This window comes from Aphelocoma coerulescens, chromosome 14 (assembly GCF_041296385.1).
Source record: "Aphelocoma coerulescens isolate FSJ_1873_10779 chromosome 14, UR_Acoe_1.0, whole genome shotgun sequence".
Classification (NCBI taxonomy): Eukaryota; Metazoa; Chordata; class Aves; order Passeriformes; family Corvidae; genus Aphelocoma; species Aphelocoma coerulescens.
Genome location: NC_091028.1, coordinates 15,700,084 through 15,717,824, shown reverse-complemented (window position 1 = coordinate 15,717,824; position 17,741 = coordinate 15,700,084). Strand labels below are relative to the sequence as shown.

At 43.7% G+C, this 17,741-nt stretch overlaps 1 long non-coding RNA gene across 2 annotated transcripts in view; it reads left to right on the top strand.

Moving 5' to 3' along the window:
- The window catches only part of LOC138118799 (uncharacterized), a 62,015-nt gene extending 54,194 nt beyond the window's left edge, over positions 1-7,821 (top strand). The window contains exons 3-5 of one of the 2 annotated variants that reach the window (XR_011155287.1): positions 4,288-4,388; positions 7,339-7,618; positions 7,733-7,821. This is a non-coding gene — a long non-coding RNA (uncharacterized lncRNA). Of the gene's footprint in view, positions 1-4,287; positions 4,389-7,338; positions 7,679-7,732 lie in introns of those variants that run through there. The other variant, XR_011155286.1, reaches the window with a different exon arrangement.
- Positions 7,822-17,741: the final 9,920 nt, after the last annotated feature.

Genomic DNA, 17,741 nt, shown 5'->3' with positions numbered 1-17,741 from the left:
AGAATACCATCGCAGGGTTCTCAGATATTTTTCCCTGTTTAAATTGGCTCAGCAGGCCTTGCAAAAATCCCTGTGGGTTTGAACAAAAAATTATTAGCAGTTTCCTAGAGGCCGACAACTGTTTCTCCTCTAATCAGATATTGCCCTGAAGGGAGTTTTGGTCTCCCTGTGGATCAGGCATCGGTAATCTAAAGTTACTTAAATGGGGCCAAATCCTGCTTGCTGGCATGTTTTAAAGAGGGTTAGTAGTTTATGTTACATCCAAGTCCACAAAGGCTCCAGATGATATACAGTGTGTGGTAAGATTACATGGTAAAAGTTTCTGTCCTTGATGATATTAGTGCTTGGGCACACTTTTGACAAAGACATACAGCTGTGATTTTCCTACCTTGAACTTGAAAGAGAAGTCAGGATTTAATTTTATGTCAGCACCCGGAGGCTCTTTATTTCTTGCCTTTGCTCTTTATTGCTCCCACACTGCAAACACAGAAGTCTCCAATAATACAGCCTATGGAATCAGAAATGCAGGGTCATGCAGTGCTTGCTATTGGCCCCTGAAGTCCAACTTGGGCACTGCTATAAAAGCAGAGACTCCTCTGCCATTGACTCTTCTCCTCCACTGCTGTTGGCCTGGGAACACTAGAGCACTTACTGACCACAGAGCTTTTCTTCCAGACACAAACAGAACAGTATTTTCCAAAGGGGCCACTGATCTTCACCTGTGGAAGCTGTCAGTGGCCAGCAGTTCCAGTCTGAGGCCTCATGTTCGTTGTTGCACCCACTCCTCATGGTTGATATGCAAGGGCTTTGTCAGATCAATGGCAAAATTAAATTCCAGAGTCAGGAATTGACTTTAATATTTTTCAATAGATTTGGGTTTATGTGAGAAAGGAAAGGCAAATCATTAGGAGAATTTCCGCCCTGTCCTTTGTTTTTCCTTTGTACCAGCCAGGGTCCTGGGCCAGCTGATGCAAGTGCCCCCCCCGTTAATTTTGTTAAGTCCCTGTGCAGGCAGATGTTGATGGGGTACTGTGCTAGCAAGGAGTTGCCTGCAGCTGTGGGCTGGATGCTCTTCTTTTAGTCTTTGTGTGAGCCCACATATTTTTGAACTTCTCTTGCACAATATTGGTGGTAGATCTTAAAATACATGTTGGATCAGACAGCTGAGTGTTTCTCCATTTTCAGGGATTTGTACTGTTTTGTGATAGTTGTGCAATGACCAATTCAACAAGCACTTGTTTTGCAGTTTGAGGTAGCTAATGGATTTCAAAGCTATTTGCTACTGTAATTTTTTTGCCTAATTGTTTTCTGTCTGTAACTGTATGCCTCCACTTCCAGGACTGACTCTTACATTCCTGTGTAGTGAGATTGATGCAGATTCTGTCCACAGAATGTCACTCTGTTCAATAGCAATCAGGGATGCAAACTGAGGAGACAGAGGCTGCAAGGAGATTATTTTCAGCTGCCACCCGAAATGCAATTTCTAACCTGCTTTTGGGAAAGATGACGCCCCGGTCTGAGAAAGTGGGTAACCTATCATTTTATGAGGCAATCATTTAAAACTGTTGGGCAGCTGACTAATGAAAAAGACAAACGGGCTGTACATGAGTCAATTTTCTGAGTTGGTTTTACAAAGGTGGTTTTTGCACGGGCAGGGGTTTATAACCAACGTGCTTTTTGAGATCCTTGATTCGGTATGGCATGTGGGAAGGGACTTGTAGGCCAGCACCATGTCTAACATTAGGGTGGTATCTAGTTTCTGTAAATATTGATTTCTCTTTGAACAGGTTGGCTTTAACTTGTTTTTAATTAGTAATGGCAGATGTTCAGCTGGGAGAACATCTAGGGATCATTATTCTAATAATGTCCTATTAGCTTTTAAACCTTCCTCTTAATGTAAATCTGTAATTAGAGTGCTGTCTCTATCTGCTGCATCCTACTACCAATTCTATCTGTAAGCCAATACAGTGGGATGCCAAAAAGCTGCAGGGATTGTAAATTGTGTCTCATGACTCTGTGTTTCGGGTAATTGCACACCGAGGACAAAGCAGCACAAAGCAGCAGAACTGCAGCAGCTGCCCCCACCTCCTCAGAGTCCGTAGGAAGGATGTTCCCCTGGGTGGAGGATGCTTTGACAGCAAGGTGGAGGTGGAGCAGGGGTTGTGGTGTGTCCCACTGGCACAAACAGAACCCGTGGGCAGAGCAGCCCTTGGGAGGATGATGGTGTGTCCTGCAGGAGTGCCTCAGATAATGTGTGGTGGGAGTCTGAGGAGGCTTTCCCTCTGCTGGAAGCTTTTGGCTTTGTGTGTGTTTAGAGGAAGGCTCCTCCCGTAGGTCTTTGATTCCCTGCCTCACTTCCCAGCACGGCAGCACTGACTGGGCACCTCCTTGAAGAGATTTTGTACCTACACAGCTCCTCTGGTTCTCACCAAGACATTCCAGCATCCAACTGACAGTGAGTCACCAAACCACCAGCGAATCAGGCCAGGAGGTGTCTGTAAGTACAAGTGTGCAGAATTTAGCTGGTTTGGTGGTTTTATCCATGTACCTGTTCTCTTACAAACAAAACCCAACGCATTTCATTCACTGTCCTCTGGTGGCATATTCACTTTTACCCATATTGATCCTTCCTCACGATCTATTGCATCTGTGAATCCCAAAGGAGAAGTTAATGTCCTTTTTTGTACACGTTGCAAACCAGCTGTGCAAAGACCTTGTTAACTGCTTACAGAAGGGTTGGCCTTCTGATGGCCTCCAGGGGTTTGGGAGCAGATCCACAGTCCCCTGCTCCCACCCCACTGACCATGAGAGGTGCACTTCAGTGTGTTACTCACAAAACTCCAATCCCATTCATGTTTGCTAGTTCAACAGAAAATGCTAGTCCTTGCCATCAGACAGGAGGCATATGTGACCATGTCCATATATATTTCATATTTCCCTTCAGAATATAGTGTCATTAAATTTCTTCAGTGTTGAGTTTTTGTCTTGTGCCCGCATTGAAATAAAATGACGTTCTGAAAAACTCACTCCAACTTTCCAGCCTCCTGGAGCCAAGCCTAGAGGGGTATAAATCTGCCATGCTGTCTGTGGAAGATTTATTTCTAGCCCTGCAGTGACATGATAATTTTGACTTATCTGCAGAAGTTTCCTGCCTTCCTCTCTTGCCATCCTGCTCACTGTATCTCCTCTCTTCCTGTGGGCGCAGTGCTTTGCTGCCAGTTCAGTTTAAGATAAATAAATAATGGTCTGAGGTATCCATCAGACTCTGTTCTGGATCACTCCTGAAAGGTCACTCCATACTCACGTGGCAGCTGAAGTTACCAGAGCCTGCTGACCTGTTTCTCTTATTTATTCTACAGCCTTCACACTGGCAGAACCTGCCTTTAGTAATTAGATAATCTGCACAAATGGAGTCAACAGGCAGCAGATGTAGGACAAGAACCAGATTTCATATCTTTGCATTTCTTTTACAAGATGAAAATACCTGATACTCTTGAAAGCCAGGAGACCTGTAGTGATAGCTAATAAACTGCTGTCCTGATACACATGCTGATAAACCCAGCTTATTTCCTTTAAATCCACACCCTGCTGCCTCCCAGGGTGCCGTGCAGTCTGGCTTGAAGACTCTCCTGCACGTTACCTCATGCTGGTTTAGGGAAGAAACTATTAGGGTTCTTTCTCTAATTACGTTGTATTTCTCAGTGTTTAACTCCATTCTTTCATTCAGGCTGTGCTTGAAGCATATCCTGCCTGATGTGACTAAGCTGTTGACTCACTTCTTTTATGGCTGTAATAAAACCAGATCTAATGACCAATGTCTGGATATCAACCACCGACAGCATTTGCAAAAAAAAATCCAGATTGTTCCTTCTCAGTATTGTGTGTCCTGGTATAACTTCCACATAATTTATAGTATCAGGCGAGTGTGGCACTGTTGTAATCACAGTTTTGTTTTCTTCTTTTATAAAGATTATCTGCTTGGCTTTAGCACTATCCCAAACCCTCCAGTTCTGAGTTTTAAATAGTGCTTGCTTGGAAGCTGTCCCTGTAACCATTAGTGCTGGTAATTGCACTCAGAGACCTAAAGTAGACCATTAGCATTGCACTGGCTCCCAGGGGGTTCGTAACTCTATGAATTTGGAGCTCTCCTCAGTTTTGCCATCCATCTCGTGTAATTTGGTGGTCTCTCAGCCCCTGCTGTCATCTCAGGTGGGCTGTTGCCTGTGATTCCAGTGTGTCTGTACCACACAGGGATGGGGAAGGGCAACCATCTGATTTTGCTTGCAGGTTGACCCCAGCAAGTTTCTGCAATGCAAGGAAGGCTGGGGTGAGAATCTGCAGGAGAACGTGGCCCTTGCACTTCTGCTCATGTCTTTGCTGAGTACGAGGTGAGCATCAAACATGAGAATGTGGCATTTTCCTTGCCAGTGGCAAAATAGTGGATTATTTGATGTAGAATAGGGCATGGATGGGAAGGAGAATCAGGGACCTGGAACTGATTCCCTTGAGCCTTCACCATCTGCTGTGCTGAGGAAAGCCCACAGTAATTCTACACAATCAGTCCAGACTCAGGGAAATGATAGGTTTTAGCCCTAAGACATCTGCAATTGCAAGTCTCCCAAATTGAGATTGTATCACAATATTTGATGCTGGAGTCATTCAATTACATAAGACTCTCAGTTTCATTTAAAAGAAAAAATAAGTTTCTGTACTGCAGAGCAGCAAAGATTAGCTTGCACAGATGAGCTGAGGGACCAGGCAAGGTGTACAGGCCAGAGGACTAAAGAGTCTCACTTTTGTTGTTTAACATCTCCTGATTTTAGAAGCCATCTCAATAGAGCCAATCTCATAATGGGAAGTTGCCTTCTGTGAATGCCAAGTTTTATTTTTTAAAAAAAGTCCCAAACCGAACAAAAGCACTTTCAGCAGACCTGAAGCTTTCCGTGAATTCACATGATATTCTGCAAATACTTTGGGAGGAAAACTGGAGAGATTTGCTTTGGATAAGCTGAATCATTTTTCTTAAGCATCCTAGCTTTTGCTTTGACACAGTGTTTACATTCCAAAATTGAGTTGTTATTTAAAAAGTAAATTAAACCAAGAAAGTAAACAAAACAATAGGGGATGATTGAAAAAATTTGGAAGGTGCAGACATTTTTGATTTAACAAATTATACACCCATTATATGTAGAGCGCTTATTCTGGAGATCAGGTTTGTTGGGGATGAATGCTGCAGGGAAAGCTGCTCTGGAAAAATCAACTGAGTCTGCACGTGCTTAAACGTGCTGCACTGGTTTGTGCCCTTGGTACCAATGGAGACGAATCCAGCACTCTGCAGAATGTGGCCTCTTTCCTAAAGTCAGCAGAAGTTTTTTTGGCGTGTGTGCAAGAATTATGGACTTCCTTTCCTTTACCTTTCTTGTCTTGCCACAAACTGAGATCCCCTGGCTGTCTCACCTTCCTGGGTGAGACTTTAGAATGCAATCTAAGCCTTGGTTCAAAAGAAGTTTTGAGGGTGTATTTGATCACTTTGTGAAGCCCAAGGACACTGACCCCCAATCTGGCTCTTTTTCCAACCTCTGCTTCTCTCTGCCTCTCATGGGCTTTCCCCTGGGCTCTGAGCCCCTGCGAGCTTTGCCAGGGTAATACACAGCATGGGGGGCTGCAGTGGGGAGCAGGACTGTGCCTCCCTTCCTGCAGCACAGCCAGCGTGTGGCAAGGAGAGAGTGTGCCAAGGCAAGCTCTGAGTGCGGCAAGGAAGGGACCACGGCACCGTGCGGCTCTGCCAGCACCACTCTGACAAGGATCTCTTCTCTTTTTTTGCCACGATTTTATAGACTGGAGGCTGTTTAAGGGATGGTCAATTTGCTTTCTGTAAACTGTCCACTATGAGCTGAGGACTTCAGACATCACAGGTGTCAAGTGGTGGCGTCATTTGTATTAATGGGATAACTGCTACGTTTCCAATGCCAGCACTGGTCCACGTTGCTTTAATAGCTGCTCCAGCCTTTCTGGAAACATCTGACCCTACAGGAAATGATCCATTTACTAAAGCTCTTTGGAGAGGGCCACCAATCCTTTTTCTGCATTATTTCATGTGAAGTTCAGCCTCTGAGATTCCTTAAATAAACAAAATCTGGAGAGGAAACAGCCTCTTGACAGTTTTGGGGAGGAAATAGCACCCAGCTTTCCTCTGATAAAAGCAAGCAACAGTCCTGAGGAGATGTCTGAGGATCTGATCCCACAAATGGAATTCTGCCTGAGAAGCCCCATGGTCTGGACTTAGGCAGCTCTCACAGGGTCCAGGATCCCCTGGAAAAAAATGGGGACCTTTCAGTCGAGCTGAGCAAGAAGTTTTTATGCCCAACTCTAGGAGCAGAACTGGCATTTGATAAGTGGTTGAGTGGTTTTAAACAATGAAAAATTAAAACAATCATTCAATTAAATGTGAGCAGATGCCCTGAAGTGAACTGGTGTGGCCAGATTTACAGTCTTATTGATGATAAGGCATGGAAGTATTTGATAATTCTTATTTCATGGCTCTCTTGCTTAATATTATCCTTTTTTATAGATGAGGTAGTTTAAAAACATGAGTTAAATTTTTGCAGCAGCAATACATTTTCTGAAAAAAAAAACCCCAAATCTCCAGGAAGAGCTTAGAGTTTACTGAGCCAGAGGGGGATCTTACTCAATTTTATTTAGAACAAAATTTTAAAAGATATTTAGATATCTATAAACAAGACTAAAAACTTGGGTTTTCAGAATCACTTAGGCAACAGTCCCTCTGAGTACTTTTTGAATACAGGTCCTTATTTCACATGGAGTCAAAAATCCCCATTAACAGAGCAGCCATGGCCTGTTTGCTCCCCTGAGGGCAGGAGCTGCTTTGCACCTGCAGGGGCTAGCATTGTGTGAAAGCAGGATCTAAACCACCTTTAAAGAAAATATGCTCCCTTTTTAAAAACAAATATTTTATTTGTCCTATTCTTTTGTAAAAACTAAAAGCTTCCCCTTAAGCAGATATCACCCCTATCTTGAGTGTACTTTATTGAAACCCTAATATTTTTTCAAGGTTTGGGTTTCTTATTTTAGCTTATTTTTACACTCTCATAAGTGCTCTGAGATAAGGGAAAGTGGTGGGGAGACGCCCCAGCCTGGGGATCCTTCATGTTCTTGCAATCAGAAAATGGAAAGCATTCCTGTTCTCTGGACTCTAGCATAAAAACACCTTGCTGCATAATCCCCATGTGTGGGGAACTGCACTGTTTCATTCCCCTGTGAAGCCAAAACAACTTCAAAGTCCTCATTTTTGTTTCTTTTCCATGGGCTCTACTGCAGACCCGCTTCCTTCCTCCCTCAGGCGGGCGAACACCAGCAGAGCTGTGGTGTGGAGCAGGTCCTGTCCTCCGGAGCCACCCCTGGAGGAGCCCTGCAGCTGTGGGTGGGCTCAGGACATCCCCCCAGCCTCCCTGCGAGCTGCACAGCTCCCTGTGCCCCCGCTCTGATGCTGGCCTGGAAATGCTCGTGTCAAGCTCAGCACACAAAGTGCCTCAGGGGCACTGGAGGACCACAGGGCAGCAGGCTGGCCTCTTCCCTGCCAAAGCTGGACACTAATGAGGTGACCTGCCTTAAAAGCACTTTGTCTCATCGCTGGGTTTGTCCCTTCGTTTACCTCTGGTCCATCGTGTCGTTTTCAGGAGCTTTCCCTTGTCATTTCTATATGTATGTACAGGTCCTGCTGAGTTTCTGATAAACCAGGCAGTAACTGCACCCCACAGCAGATGAAGAAGGTGGTGCAAGTACTGAAAAGCAAGAAGAGTGCAAGTAATTACTTCCTTGGAAAGGTGAAATGTGGTTTACCTCATTACAGTAAACTAATTAAAGCTGGGCTCAAATCTTGTCCTTTGGGCTACACATTACTACCTGGTGATAATATGACTAAGTACACAAAAGTCAATGGGAAATAAAAGTCCCTATTTGTATTAATCTAGCAGAATGAGCTTTGTGCCTTCCCTTGGGTTTCTAAGGCTGAGCATTAAAAACTTGTGTGGAAACGATGCTCTAATGCTTCTGTCTGACCTTTCAGAGTAGCACTTGCAGCATGGACTTGGGAAGGAAACACACAGTTCTGGATGGGAAGTTAATTTTCTGGAGGCAGAGCCTGTAAAAATACTGCCAGCTAAGGGCCTGTTCAGTCTTGACCTCTCTCTAAGCTACCTCACACCCCAAAATACTTCTCCCTCAGTTCAGGTTGTCCTCAAGAGGTTCATATTTTCCTTCACCATCAAGGTGAGATGATGGCTGTAGAGCTCCCGGTTGAGAGCTGGATGGATTTCCCAACCTCTTCCTTCTTTTCCCAAATCCAACACCACAAATAGTTTAGAGATACTTCAACAAGTTCCCTGCAGAAGCTGCAGCTGTATTTTTGGGCAGCAATTACTCATTATACCTCCTCCTTTCTTGTGTCTTGATTTCAGTGGATTTTGCATTGAACTGGCCTCTAATTATGTCTGTCCATGCTGCAGCATTTGTGGCTTTGCATCCCAAAGGGATTTTCTATCTGGGAATGCAGTTGCTCATTATGCACCAGCAATAAACTAGAAATAACTGACCTGTCGGCAAGTGTAGGAAAATAAATGGGATGAAGAATGCCCACAAAGCCTGAGAGCAGGTTGCATTTTTGAGAATTGCAGGAGCATGAAACTCAGTTCTAGTCTGAGCAAAAAGAGAGCGTGAGCAGCTCTTACACGTCCAGAAGTGTCATTTTAAAGGTACTGCTGATACTGCTGACTTCTTAGCCATGCCTCTGCTTAGCAACTGCCCATTAAAATGCCCAAAAACCCTGTGTTAAGCTGAAAGAGGAGAAACAGAGGTGATGACTTCAAAATGGGAGGTATCAGTGCCTCAGACATCCATGTGAAAGTCCCACGAGAAGGGCCATATGTGAAACCCCAGTCATCTAGTGCCAGCTGAACAAACCAGCAGCCCCCTCTCACACCTCAGCTGGATTCTTAGCCGATGGAAGAGACAAATCCACCTTCTCATCAGGCTGTAAAACATTTGCAGTGTGAATCCATGGCAGCTGTGGTGGTGTCCCTGGTGTGGTGTCAGCTGGGACTCTGAAAACCTGATTTTAGTGATGGCAGCCCCTGAGCGGCTCCAGTCCAGGCCAAGCCAGCAGAAAAATCAGCCCAAATCAGTGGGTGTAAGGGGGCTGGCTGCTGCAGACCTCTAGGAGGAGTTGCTTAGGCTTTGTGCCTCTCCTCTGAGGGCTACTGAGTTGTAGGAGAGCTGGAAATCCCTTGCTCTGTTCCCTAGATGTTCTCCCAAGAGATCTGTTCTGCACAGGCAATTACTTGGTTCCCATTTGTCAAGGAAACACATAATAATATCACAGACAGCATGAAGAATGTCATGCTGAGTGTCTGTCTTTGGGGAGCTATAGGGCAACATCACTTGGGGTCTCTGAAACACTCCTCTAACGCAAAATGAAAAAGCCATCATGAAGTGTGGAGTCTGAAATTAACTGTTTTGGTTTGGTTTTGAACTCTTAAATAAATCCTTTGAAAACATTGATCAGAATCTTTATTTTGACAGAGCCTTATTCAGTGTAAAACTGTTGAGCAAATTCAAGTAGGAGTTTTTTTATTTAAAGAATTCCTTTCAGAGATGCCTGAAGCAAAGGAATACCCATGATCTCAGCTAAATCATACACTGTGATGTTCTTAATAGGATCAGAAGATTATGTGTTATTTTCTCAAAGGCTTTTAGCACAAAGGACTGTATATGGAAGAAGAAAAGTCTGTGGACCTTGTTCAATGAAAAAGCCACATCTGTGAAGTGGAAAGTGTGCCTTCCTCCCAGCAAAGGTTAATTGTCAAAAAGGGTGGTAGTTAGGAATTACATCTTGGTAGATTGGAAACATCTGAAAGTACTGTGTGAGGAGGTGGGGTGGTAAAAAAACCTTCAAATGGCAGACAGGGAAGTTAAAGGTGAGGAGAAAGTGAACAGTGCAAAGTGCACACCAGCACTTTTCTTTGATTAGAAATATGCCAGCTAAGTATAATTAAGAAACATCACTTGTCTGAGTCAGAATCTGAAAAAGGTTATAAGAAGAAATCTTTTCAAAATATTTATGAACCACAGGGGAATGTAAATCCCACTTGAGTTTTACAAGCCCAAGACACTGCTTTGGACTCATATTTTTGTGAATCTCTTTGTACATGTTTAAATAGTGCTCCATCATTTTTTCCCCTTTTTTGGAATGGTAACACAGGTTTCTTTGCTCAGCAGAACAGATTTTAAAGAATCTTTCAGTGAATGAGAAGCTATAAAAGTCTGCTGGTTGCCACAAACTTTTTGGTTACTAAAAATGAATCCATCCACATGGGAAGATATTCTCTGCCTTAAACATGTGGGTATTTTGCAGAAATATGGGTGAACTGAATTTTTTTAGTTCAAATTTGACCATGCTGAAGATTAGCTTGTGTCTGTAAGTGATGGCAGCTGTTCTGAAAAAAGTTATCAATAAAAGGCACATTACCACAGAAGGGAACACTGTGGATGCTTGTGAGGAGTCAGAGGACAGCTTAAGTCCCAAACTGTTCCCATCTCTATGATGCATTGCATATAATTAAGAGGAATGATGAAGAGACTGAAGGCAGAGCCCTCTTGAGCAGAATGTAAGGTGAAATGGTCTCTGTGTACTTATTGAATCTAATAATTTACATCTCATTGAATCCAATCAAGTTAGCAGTTTATCACATTAAGATTGCATTAAGTTGGTTGTCTCCAGTGAGGCTGAGTTATTGCTGGAGGGAATCCTACAGCTCTGTGCTCAGGGCTCCTATATTCCCCAGATAAAAGGTCCAGCTTTGCCTGGGGTGTGCAGCAAGAAGAAGAAGAAAAGCCTTTGCAGGGCCCACCGTGCCTGGCGTGGTTCCACGTGGTGGGTGCTGGTGCTGGGACACAGCTGCAGCCAGCAAAAGGAGCCAGCTCCACACTCACATCCTGCTTACAGCCAGTCACTGAGGTGTCACTGAAATCAGCAGGTTTGTTTTGAATTTTCCTTCTTGCAGCTGAGGGCTGATCAAGTCCTTTAAAAGTGGCTTTACGACAGAAGGCAGCAGTCAGCCAGGTGTGCTGGTGGATGACAGCAGCAGTGGGGGTATTATCCTGCTTTATCCTCACCTACTGAGGCTACAGAGTGATGTGTTTCTTACCAGAATATTTTGAAATACAGAACCTTAAGTCAATCAGGTGTGATCAGAAAGAAGGAACCAAAGAGTCTGGTTTGCAGTTGTTTCAGTGAGAGCCCACAGGCTGCAGAAACAGAGAGCAAAAATGAGGGACAGAGTTAATCTTGGTGCTGAGAAACAGAAGTTACAAAATGAGATATTTTATGTAGCCCAGTTACAATATCCCAGATTGTACTAAAAATACCAAGTATTTTTGTAACTAACTCTTGCTTATGAGGCAAAACCAAATAACTGTGCTTTTTTTTTATCTATAAGTACCCAGCTTGTTAATTGGAATGAACTTGAAGAGAGCAGAGCTCTGTAGAGACAACTTGAATGCTGTGTAGATTTAGATTTTTACAGAGAATTTTATCCCTGTCTTGGAACTCTGTTGGGCAGTTTTACAGTTCTGGGGGAAGATTACTATTATTCCTTCCAGAGGGTCACAGGAACGCTTCCCTGCCTGTGGGAGACAGCCCCCGTGGGGCAGGTGGAGCCAGGCTGCACCGGGTGGGTGCAGCTGAGACTCAGAGCAGCTCAGAGGTCTTCTGACCTCCTGGGTTCTTTGTCTTGTGCAAGGATTGTTCCCTCTGCAGCCGACAGAGTCCCACCTTACAGACGCACTGGTGCTGCCTGGCTGTTCCCTGGAGGGATGGCTGCTGCTGGTCCCAGTGCCTCCCCGGGGAGCAGAGCTGTGCCGTGCAGGGTGTGCTTCAGAGCCACTTCTCCCACACCAGGTCCTGATTTACTGAGGAAGAAGTGCATTGAAGGGGAATGTGCTCCTGCTGGCCCAAAACCTGAACATTTCAGCCAGAAGAGCAAAAAACAAAGCAAGAGAATAGTGGGAGAAAGTGAGTTACTGTGTATAGCTTACAGGTGTGAAGACAGATGTTTTCAAAGGAAATTGACTTTTAAATAGCATTTTCTTCTGGATTGCAGCTGCTGGTTGCACAATGTCACGAAGCCTGTTGGTCTGATTCTCCATTCTCTCCCTGCTCTGCAGCTTTCCCACTGCTTTGCAGCCTGCTCACATCCTGCTGAAGAGTGTGCAGAGAAGGGGTTTTAATATTTTTTTAACAGCTTGTGGGCAATTGATCTAAGATTACCAGTATCCTGCAAATTGGTTGTCATTATTTAAACAGCAGATAGAGAATTTTTGCCCTAGAGCCTAGGCCAAATAAATATGGCTTTGCTGGAAATGGTTTTATAATAATAATTTGAACATGAGCTGAGGAGAGGGGAAGGCCTTCATCTCACTGCCCATATTTCATTACAGTTTACCCCGGTGCAGTAACATGGGAATTATCAGGGAAGGCAGCCCAATTTCTATCAAAGACTCCATATTATTTTTCTTGGGGTTTGCAGTAGCTGTAAACTGATTAGGTTTGTTTTGGAATAGTCTGGAAAAATCAGAATTCCACAGAGGCTAGATGACAATCCAGGTATTCCTAAATTATAATTCTGGGATTACAGGAAAGGCATTTAAATATGTGCTGAATTTTCAGAAAGAGTTGCAGGTTTTCAGTAATTTGCTATTTAATTTCTGCATCTATTGAGAGTCAGTGGAGCTGCCTTTCAGTAGTGACCCAATGTTCATGTCCACCTTTAGCCCAGGAGGAGTAATTTGGCAGGTGCTGTACCTGACCTCACTTGCTGGAGTCCTCTGGACAACTGGGCTGCCTTTCAGGTCCTGCACTCCTTAAATTAGCTGGGCTTCTTCCCTCAACTGACACCTTACCTGTAATCAAGTAACACTTTGGGTCCTTGCAAAGACCTTTCAGCTTTTCGGAAGGGTTCACACCTATTTTAATTCAGCCAGACGTTGGTGCAGAGCTGGGGCTGCGGGGACATGCACAGAGTGAAGCTTGGCTGGTTTAATGAAGGTGACTTTGAGCTACCACTGTGCTCCAGTAATTGTGAGATGGGTGAGCTCCGAAGGAAAACTGCACGGGAACCCAGATTATATCTGGGCATGATCTCCTTCCTTTGCCATCATTTACATGTTTCTGAGACAGGGGCACCATTAACACTTCCAGCTGATTTTATGTAAAGTCTCATCGAGTCACTGTGCTAGTCCTGCTATTTTTAAGTCTGACTTTTATCATCACAAAAGAGATTTAGTACACTAATGAATGGAGTTGCTATGTTTAACATTTGGCCAATGAGCAGCTGAGCAGAAAAGACTTTAAGTCAGGTCATCCCATAGGTAAAGATGTTCTTGGCTGGTTTTGCTCTTTCACTGGGTTTATACAACAGTGAACACAATCAATTTAGATACTATATTCCAAGTAATCTGTGTGTTACTCACAGTGAAATAACACAAAATATTCAAAAGTTTTGTTTCAGTGATTCCTCCTGGTGAACAGTTTAAAACAGCTGTTGTGTTTCGACAACATGGAAAATCCAATTTCCAAGGCTGGGAAAACACTTTATTTTTTAAAATTGGGCATGTTTATTAAACTCTTAAAAGTTAATGGAAACAACAAAAAGCCGATAAAGTCCACGGAAGAAATAACAAGGTTTCTCTCCTTATAAAATTACCTTTGCCTGGGATGGCCTTTGCTGTTCCTCCCTGCAGGGAGGTGGCCGGTCCCTGGCACAGAGCGAGGAAGGCTGAGTCAGTAGCAGGACTTGCAGGTGCCCATCAGGACAGAATTACCCTAAAAAACCTCTCAGAAGCCGTGAGCAGCTGCTCACCCTCAAAGCCAGGAATTTGAAGATGAGCTCATGAAAGCAGCGCCTTCCAGAAGGGTCCATGAGCCCACCCTGCACCCAGGCAGGGCCTGAGCCTGGGCTTTGCAGGGGGATTTTCAGCAGTTTGGAGCTCCTTTGACTCTGCTCCCAGACCAATCTCTGCAGTTCTGAAGGGAGCAGAGCGAGGCTGGTGTGTCCCCTGCCCAGGTGGTGTGGAGGAGCAGGAGCTGGAATTATATTTTATGCAAGCAGGCTCTGTGATCCCTCTGAAGCACCGGCCTTGGGGAAAGGTTATCAAGCACAAACTCTCACTTATTTTCAAACGTGCAGAAGAGAGAACAGTTTGCTGGTTATTTACTCCAGTCTGCTTGGGTTTGGGGTTTTCTTTCTAGCAGTCAGTGCCTACTACAAGCTTGGCAAATGACCCAGAGAAGAAAACTCGTGGAGTGACACCCTGGTAGTAATGGAAATGGCAGTGAGAAGGCTCAGACAAGCGGACCAGAGCCAGGTTATGTCATGGAAACAAGGACAGCTGTAAATCAGGGGAAGGGCTCTCTTACTTCTCTGCAGAGTAAACTAAATAACAAGGGGGAAGCCCATCTTCTCTTAGGCATATGAAGAAGACATCATCAACCATTTAGGTCATGAGAAGCAAGGGAAGAGATGCATTTAATGGACTCTAGGGTGGAGCTGTAGAAGATGAATAGATTCCTTGGAAATAGCTGGCATTTGGTTAAAGCATCCTTCAACAAAGAGCCCAGCTGTGACCCTGTTTCTCTGTAGGGCTATTCTCAGTGCCAGGTGCCTGACCCTGACAAGAGCAGTGGTTGCTGGGCTGCCAGTCGGAGATGCTGAGCGAGCCCCAGTTGTTAGGAGAATGTGTGGCTTTATTCCTTTTCAATTAACGTCACCGTGTATAAATCTGCTGTGGGACTCCCGTGACAAAGGCGACTGACGTGCACCACTCCAGCGCAATAAATCTTTGGGCTCTGGCTGTGGGGATGCCAAATCCACTCGTCAGCTTGTTATTCTTGAGCCCATCAATTGTGTGGCAGTTGTTGCTGCCTCTGAACACCATTGTTTATGCAGAGGCAAAGCTCTGCTCGGGCAGCTGAAAAAATCCTCGAAGTAAGAAGCTCAGGTTTTGCTTTTCTACACATTCCCAGTTTGCTTTAAAGGAACCTGTCCCCATAATAATTTTAAGAGCCTATAGTTTGCTTTTCTGCCCCATTTTCAGTACTGACAATTTTAGATTTGGGTTTTTAACTCATGCTGGTGTATCTGTGTGCACAGGGCTTGCAGGTGTGGGGAACTCTATGGATGCAACCAGACAACTTCACAGCCTAAGTGACTTTTCTTCTGGAATGCTTTTGCACCTGTATTCCTGGTTCTGGAGCGAATCCAGGCAGAGCAGACTTGGGTCTCTCTGCTCTCTGTGTATTTCTGTAGGACATGTTGTACGAAGGATTTGTTCACGGCTGGGGCTCCTGAGTGTGTCCAGATTCAAGCAAGAGCATTTTGAATTAACCCACTCACAGACAAGGTGTAGCTCTTGGGGCTGAAATCTCTCAGCCTGGGATTCGAAGAGGTCCCCTGCTCTGAAGCTTTCTGACACTAGAGAAGCTGAACATTACCTTTCTTCAAATAAATCACATTATTTTTCTCAAGATCTCAGTATCTTATCCAGCTGGTGCTAGGTATAATCCAGCACATCAGGCTGGCTGACAAGTATTTGCAAAAGCCATACAGTCCCTAGTGATGGACCATTTGGGGCTTGTCCTCATCACAAGCTTTTTTATCATTATTCTCAAAGTAGAAGCCTGCCACAAATAATGTATGTAGTGTCTGGCATGAGCTAACTAATGGCCTGCTGGTAGGATGGCTATTTGCTGCCTGCAGTACTTTTTTACTTGAATATTCTAGTGGGATGGGAACTGTGTAATGCTAACTGTGGTAATGATGGGCTACCTGCACAAGCCTATATATATGTCCCAGAAAACAGCTCCCTTTGGTACTCATTTGTTCTTTAAGCAGCTTATATTACACAGGCAATAATAAAACCACACCTTAATATTAGGAAATATGGGTGAAATGAAGAAAAAAAACCAACCCCAAAACAAATGGATAATATTGTACATGAATCATATTGGCCTATTTTTTTCAGAACCACCTTTATTTCTTGAAGAGAAGGTGAGGGGCTGTGAGAGTTGAGATTTCTTTTCCTAACAATCCTTATAATTCTTTATGTCACACCATGGCAGCAGTCCCACTATGGGATCCTGCCTTTATGGTGTCTGTATTGTGACATGAAAGATGATGTTCCACCACAGGAGAGCTGTGGCCATGCATTACAGTACCTGGAGAGCTCAGGAAGGGACTTGGGTTTGGGGAAGCTTGTGAAAATCATGTGGAAGGGAAAAGAATCAGGAAAATTTATTTTAAAAGTGGACTTTTTTTTTTTTTTTAATTTCTTTACTGGCTATTTAGGTTTTTTGAAAATAAGTTATTTGCTCAGAATTTCAGCCAGCCCAAAGGCTGAGTGGGCAACTCCAAAATGTTCGGTGTAGTTTGTCCTTACAGTGTTGGATCTGCACTTTTTCCTCCCTTACTTCCTCATTATCTGTAGCAGTGAAAACCCCCAGCAGATTCTCTCTTAAAACTTGACAAAATTTGAGCAGCTGCAGGAAAAGTGTTTTGTTGAAGTCACCCATTGCTATTTCTACATGAGTATCATTAGGTTTCAGAAAATATTTCTGTGTGCAAAAGGGAAAAGTTAAGTGACTTTTGAGCAAGGGTATATGGTTGTAACATAATCACAAGTTTATGTGCCTGCATTATTATTCACATGCTTTAATTTTTTGTGTCGATGAGACAACAACCAAACCACTGAATAGCAAGTTGTTGGTGCTGGTTATGCTTTCCTTCTCCCTTCTATCAGGGAATAATGTTTCTTTTTCCATCTACATATCCAAAGTAAATGTGATTGCACAATTCATAAAATAGATTAGCACATGGGATTGGATCTTCTTAAGCTCCTGATGCACAAGCAATGTAAGATCAGGCTCATAAACTTTGTGAAATTTTCTTCTACTTTCCGCATGCGTTTAGCCCACTTAACTGGAATCCACATTAAAAGCTAAATGCTTCACAAGCCACCATCACTGTGTAATGTGTCAGAAGACTGGGGCTCTTAATGTTCTTGCTGTACTAAGATAAAATTGAACCAACACAGAAATTTCCAATTTTTGTTTAATTACCCGAGTCACTTTTTAATAAATTAGGAAGTTGTTTCACTTCTTGTAAACAAGCCTATGTGTATGAAGTTCCATTCAACTCAATTCTTGCTTGAATTTTGGGTGTCACTTGATATCACTGTCAAGATGATGATGAAATTTAAATTGGTGATTAAAAACAACACCCTGAAGGATTTCATTTGCTTTTAAGAACCCTGAAAACGCAAGAGGTTCAGTTCAGACCTGCCAGCTAAGACGAAGTCGTTACAGTTTCTGGAAATGTGAGAGACACCACTAATGAGAGAATCCATCCCCACCCATGGAGGTGGGTTTAGCTCTTTGGAAATATCCTGAAAATGCTCTGTTTTCCAGCTACTTGGTGGACAGGAGAGGGACAGAAAGAGCAGACTCTGTTTCAGACATGTTTTGTTTCCAGTCTTTTTTTCGCTCCTTTTCAGTTGCTATTTATTCTCCGCTATTATAATAATTCCATACTTAATAATCACCTCAATAACCAAACACAGACAGAAACAGAGATAAATAAAATATTGATGTTATCTGGACACGCTGTGCTCCT